The 6,000-nt window shown below is 35.4% G+C and overlaps 1 protein-coding gene across 2 annotated transcripts in view; it reads left to right on the top strand.

Annotated features, from left to right (window-relative positions):
* The first annotated feature begins 2,421 nt into the window (after positions 1–2,421).
* Positions 2,422–6,000, top strand: part of ankrd12 (ankyrin repeat domain 12) — a 52,959-nt gene continuing 49,380 nt past the window's right edge. For both annotated transcript variants that reach the window (XM_077222097.1, XM_077222096.1), the window contains exon 1: positions 2,422–2,598. The gene's annotated coding sequence lies outside the window, so the exon portion shown is untranslated. The remainder of the gene's footprint in view (positions 2,599–6,000) is intronic.

The raw sequence follows: 6,000 nt of genomic DNA, 5'->3' as shown, positions 1-6,000 counted from the left end.
AATATTCTTTAACAACACATTAAAGTAATAAGCACATCGATTTTGGCATCCCATTACTTTGCATTTATTTGATTTAAACAATGCTTGGCAGAACCCACCCATAAAACATAACCTCACTGACAGTGGGAGATATGTACAGTACAGCATGTATAAACAAGCCACATCAAAAGAGCATGCATTTCTGAGGCTGTTCCATGTGTGGTTTTCCATACAGAACCTCACCATCCGGAGTCTTGATTTAAAACCTTACTGTGACCATAAAATAGCAATACTACGGTAGTGTGAAATATACCATAGCCATAGTCTTATACCACTGCATTTACAGTAGTTAGCAGAACGGTATCCAGGTAGCAGTGTGTTCGAAATAGTTTGAAGAAATAGAAATAAATTGCTGGTATTTTACACAATATTTACTCAGTTTTTTAGGGTATCAGGTATAGTTATTGTCCATGCCAATAATAATTGGTCAAATGTTAATGGCTGCTTGCTTAATATGTCTATCAGTACTCCAAGTAGGACCATGGTATTTTATTTTTTACCGTTCACTAGGAAGGTCAGTAAATTCTTTACAAACAGGAGAGAATACTGTCTTGAATAAATTAAATATTACATAAATTAAATAAAGAAACATAAAATAGAGTATAGGTTGGTTAAAAAAAGACCATAAAAATGCAGTGGCCCACACACAGTTTTATATGTGAATAGCCCTCAGATATGACCAGGCTGGAAGACAAGCTTTTAGCTTTTTTTCTTCTTTTCTTCCAGATGTTAACTTTTATGGTTATGCAATAGAACAAATGGTACTACCATAACACTTTACAGCCTTTGTTGTAAGGGTTCAAACTATAACCCAGTTCAACACAAGACTGTGTCATATGTCAACCACGCATATGTCTTCATGTTATGATCACTTCTTCAGACCACAACAACATAGTCGCATTTCATGCAACTGACTCAAGTTGGTCTGTGGATGCACGTGTGTGTGTGTAGCCAGCGCCCATCCCCCTAACACACACACACACACACACACACACACGGACCAATGTTCTCCCTCTTGTGATTCGAGCTCGTTCTGCAACATAATACCAGCCCATCCCATGCGCATGCGCGAACTCCCTTTTTCCTACATCATATAAATAACCAACTGCGCAACAACAATAACAACCCTCGAATGCGCGATAAAAACGTCGTTCTAAAATAGCGAGACTAGAATCAAACACAATTTAAGATCTCGTAATAACAGGATTAATGACGCCACAATGGATCGGGCCCGACAAATACCTTCTCCTCTTTCTCCGCGCGCCTCTCCGACATGATGAAGCTTCCAGAACATTCGCGAGCGCTCGCTGCAGCGTCGCACGGAAAGGGTGACGTCACAGTGCGCAACGTCATCCCCCATCCCAAAGAAGACCATAATAGTAATATAAAGTTAATCTCTCATACAAAAAAATTATTTATGAGATAAACGGAAAGTGGATGAATTTCACTTGTAACAATAATATTAAATAATATTGTCATTAAAAAAGTGGATGGACATTTTCTTAATATTATTATTATTATTATTATTACTATTATTATGAACACAAAAACATCTGCATGATACAAACTATGAAACCATAAAAAAATATAGGAAATAACGCACAAAATGCCAATAAATTAGATTAAATAAAACCAATTATTATTTAATTATAGGCACAAAGCAATCTTACATAATCCAAACTATAAAACAAAATAATATAGGAAATAAAGCACAAAAATTAATAAAGAAATAAAGTAGATTAAATATAAACACCACAAGACATAATCTTTGCATTCCAGCTCCGCCCACAATTTCTATATTCTGATATTATTTCTATATTCTAGCCTTCCCGGGCATTATGTATTTTATGCATTTGAAAATTATTGCAAAACAAAAAATAATAGAAGATATAATAAATTAAATAATTAATGAAAATCAAAAGAACATATAAAACACAAAAAAATGCTGGGTTGTTTCAACACATGTTTGGGTCAAATGTGGACAAACCCAACCGATGGTTTAATAATATAAAAAAAAGTGTAAACCCAGTTGTTGTCCATATTTAAACCAAACATGTGTTGAAACAACCCAGCAACCCTTTTTTATTTTGAGATTTCAGCCAAAAGCTATTTAATTAAATCAAAAGGATAAATAAGAAATAATAAAGTATTGTATAATTAAATAATAATATAAATAATAAAATAATAATATAATATTAAAATAAGCATACAAACATGAATAGAATAGTACGAGATATATTCAACAGCAAAAATATCAGTGTATGCAAGTCACAGCCTAGCAGCAGAGCGAGTATGAGCATGCGCAAAACGTTTTTGAGCGCCCTGGCTCACGTGACCCCTCGTCCGCCAATGAGATCCCAGCTTTCCGTATTTTTTCGCTGGGGCTTTTCTTAGAGACGGGCTGACGGCGATGTTTTCAAAAGCAGCACTGCTAGACGTCACACAGCCGTAGGGTTAATGTTCAGTTTTTACCCTCCGACACACACATTTATTTTTCTCAAAATCGTCGAGATTGTGTCTTCTGCTCGTATGTGAATGACGAAGAGGAAGCCAAAGGCGGTAAGCAGAAAGTTTCGCTTGTTTTTCTTTTTTTTTGTCGCGGGTTCCGACTATAGAAAGGAGGAAAACGCATTTAGTTTTGCTACGGAGAGCTTAACCAACCAGTCTTGAGTGGTAGAACAACAATAAAGCGGTGTATGTTGGATTTTCGAGGCTTTTAAAATGGGTAGTATTAAGTATTAGTAGCAGGTTTGTGTTCGATAGCGTTGCTAGTGTTCCGCGCGCGTGCGTCAGTGACAGGCGCGTGCGTTGCGCGTTATACGCGGAGGGGCCCGCATGTCTCATAAACCCACTGCGGGCTCATTGTCTGTGCGTGAGAGGGGTGGCGCAGACCGCAACGTGACACTGTATGCTGTAGTTTTCATAATAAACCAATTTAAGTTGGATCCTAATGCAAGACAGTCAGTTAGAACGCATTGCATTTATTGTAATTTGCATTAATTTCCACCACCATTTTTTTCTCTTTATAAATGACTGGTGCATGTCTGACATAAATGCATGGGATGTATGTAAATATATTTGTATAATCTTTTATCTTGGCGTTTGGTGTATTGAGCGCGGTTGCAGCTGCGACGTGCATGAAATATTGTATGCATGCATGCAGCTCTGGTGAGTGTGTGTGTGTGTGGTTTGCACAAAGCTTTATTTGGTGACCGTCCTTCGCACAGAAACCTTTTGTCTAAAGGACGTACGAGGCGTCTTCAGACAGACAGAAGCATGTCATATGCAGGTGCAGTTCGTAGTGTCTTTCATAGAGATTTTTGTTATGACACAACACGGTACTACAGTGTTTACTATGAGCACAATAGCAATATATATATACACATACATACATGCATAGATACACACATGTATGTGTGTGTGTGTGTATGCTATATACAGTAATGCATATTGTATAATATATGTTTTTGATAACAGGGTGGGTATTAATTCTGAAAGCAGTTTACTTTATTTGTGAGTAATAAGTTATTATTGAATTATATTTTAGGTCTTTAAAATCTATATGTCCTAGTGTGATTGAAATCCGGTTTATGTAATTCTGGCTGATGTTTCAAAAATACAGTGAAAAAAAATGACTTGCTGTATGATTAGTTTATTACTTTTTATTTTATAACCCCCCCTCAATTTTTTTTTACTTTTGAGCTAAACGGATTATTGTTGTAGGTTATATAATGATTTAAGAATTTTTGGTTTTGATTTGATTCTTATTTTGCAGGAGGACAGATTTCATATTCATTTTAGTATGGAAGATCAGATGTTTACGCCCACGCTTAGTCTTGTTCTGCACTCACACACTTTCAGAATGACATATTAGGGATTACTATTCAAAGATCCGAGTTTTCCCCAGCTGGGCCACCGTCCAAGGAGAGCCTGTGATTCCTGCTGTTTTTCCATTGACCCTTTTTAAAGTCACGGTGGCCACTCGCACGAAAGGCCCCTGTGTGTGAGAATCTGAGCAATTCAATGGCGTTATCACCAACAATAACAGGCTCGTTTCTGTCTAGGTTGTGTCAGGGCTACTTAGCCTCCAAAATGCTTGTTTTATAGTTATATGACGTGTTTACGTTAGATAAAGGATCCGTGGTGGTGCTGATGCGGTGGGAATTTGCAGCGACTGTCAAGGCAACACTCGCACGTATCACAGCAAAATAACAAAGTGCATTTGGCAGATGGAAAGCGACACAGATTGAGCCAAAATAAAGTAGACTGACAATGAAATTGAGCTTAAAAGTTTGAAATAATAATCGTAACCACAAAGAGGCAGATGTTTTTTCCTGTGACACACATTAGTTTTTCTCATTTTGGGCCTAAAAGGGAAAAACACTGTTATATCACAGCAGCCACACCTCTCTTCTTTTAATACCATCATTTTTTTAATCATTTAACATTTTAATTTACCCATAAATAATATCCCAGTGTTCACAATGTGTTTAACATAACATTCATACATAGATTTACAGCAAACAAAGTCAAAACAAAGAATATGCATTTGCTGTGCAAAATTGTTTGTTCTAAATGTATTATTATGAGTGTATTGTTTTATCAATAGTGCCAGACCATTAAAAGCAATATTTGTCCATTTTGAGATTATTTTCAGTGATCGATAACTATATCCAGTTGGCAGATTATTATACGTGGTATTTCCCACGTCACTTTCAAATGACGCCAGCCTTGTAAACATAAATATTCCTGTCAAAATGAGTTTAGAGTAATGTTCCTAAAATTTTAATGTAAATTGTATGGCAATTTTGTCTCATTTCCCATAAATTTCAATAAAAAATATAGATTTTTATTAGTAGTAAGAAATCAGCATTATATCAGCCTCTTTCCATTGTTGATATTGGTATTATTGGCCATTAAGTAATCCATATTGTTCAAGCCAGCAGTTATTTAAAACATTGTTTTTGTATTTTACTAGTATTTTAAAGTTTGTTTATTTCTTGGATTTGAAAAACAAAACAAAACAAAAAACTGTAATGGTACTGTACGGGAGGTCGATATGTCCAAAATCTTATATCACAACATGAGCAATTTAAATTCATGATAACCATATATATATATATCACAATATAGTTATTTTTGCTTTAAATAAGGTTTTTATGAAATCAAAATTGGATACCATTTAAATTTTTCTAATTCTTGTAACCATTTTCAATATCACAAAAAATACTAGCCTAAGTAAAAAAAAACTAGCCTAACAAAAAAAAAATTTCCGTCAAGAGCAGTGAGAGATTTTTCTCTTTTGTTGTTTTATTGGCATTAATGACACACAGAGGACAGCAGGTTTATTTGGCTGCTGTCACTTTAAAACTGAATGCACGGAGCTAATATACCTGTGCATTTTTGTCCTTGACTATTTACATTCATACATTGCGAAAGGCATAAAAAATCTTAAATGGCTCAGACCACCCACTTTACAAATATTTTATCCCCCTGCCTTGTGGCTGTAGGTACAGGTTACCAATGTTTATAAAGGCCAGGTATAGTAAGAGTTTTGTTCCTGTATCTATACGAGCTCTAAATTCATAGGAAATCGGACATTGATACGTCATGTATGTTCTCTTGTTGTATTTAAAAAATATATTTTTACTATTTTTGATGGTATTATGATATGTTGATAATTGAAAATGTTATGCGTCTTTGTGTTATGTACGGATCTACGGTGGAAACAAATTTCCTCTCGAGGACAAATAAAAATCTATCCATCTACATTCGCTTAAGACATAAATGACTGTTTACGAGGTTTACTAAGACAGGCATTTTGACACATAAGTACATGTATTTAACCTTTCAAGCCCGATAATGCGGCTAAAAGAACTCAATTCAGTTCTCACTCGCTCTGACAGCATATAGTGGCGAAATGTCTTTCTCTACGCTTCAACGGTTTGAAATCACTTGTTT

Source organism: Siphateles boraxobius, unplaced genomic scaffold, assembly GCF_051911475.1.
Source record: "Siphateles boraxobius isolate OS27281-9 unplaced genomic scaffold, OSU_SipBor_1 86, whole genome shotgun sequence".
Classification (NCBI taxonomy): domain Eukaryota; kingdom Metazoa; phylum Chordata; class Actinopteri; order Cypriniformes; family Leuciscidae; genus Siphateles; species Siphateles boraxobius.
The sequence above is the reverse complement of the archived record's forward strand: the minus strand, read 5'-3'. Positions and strand labels throughout refer to the sequence as shown.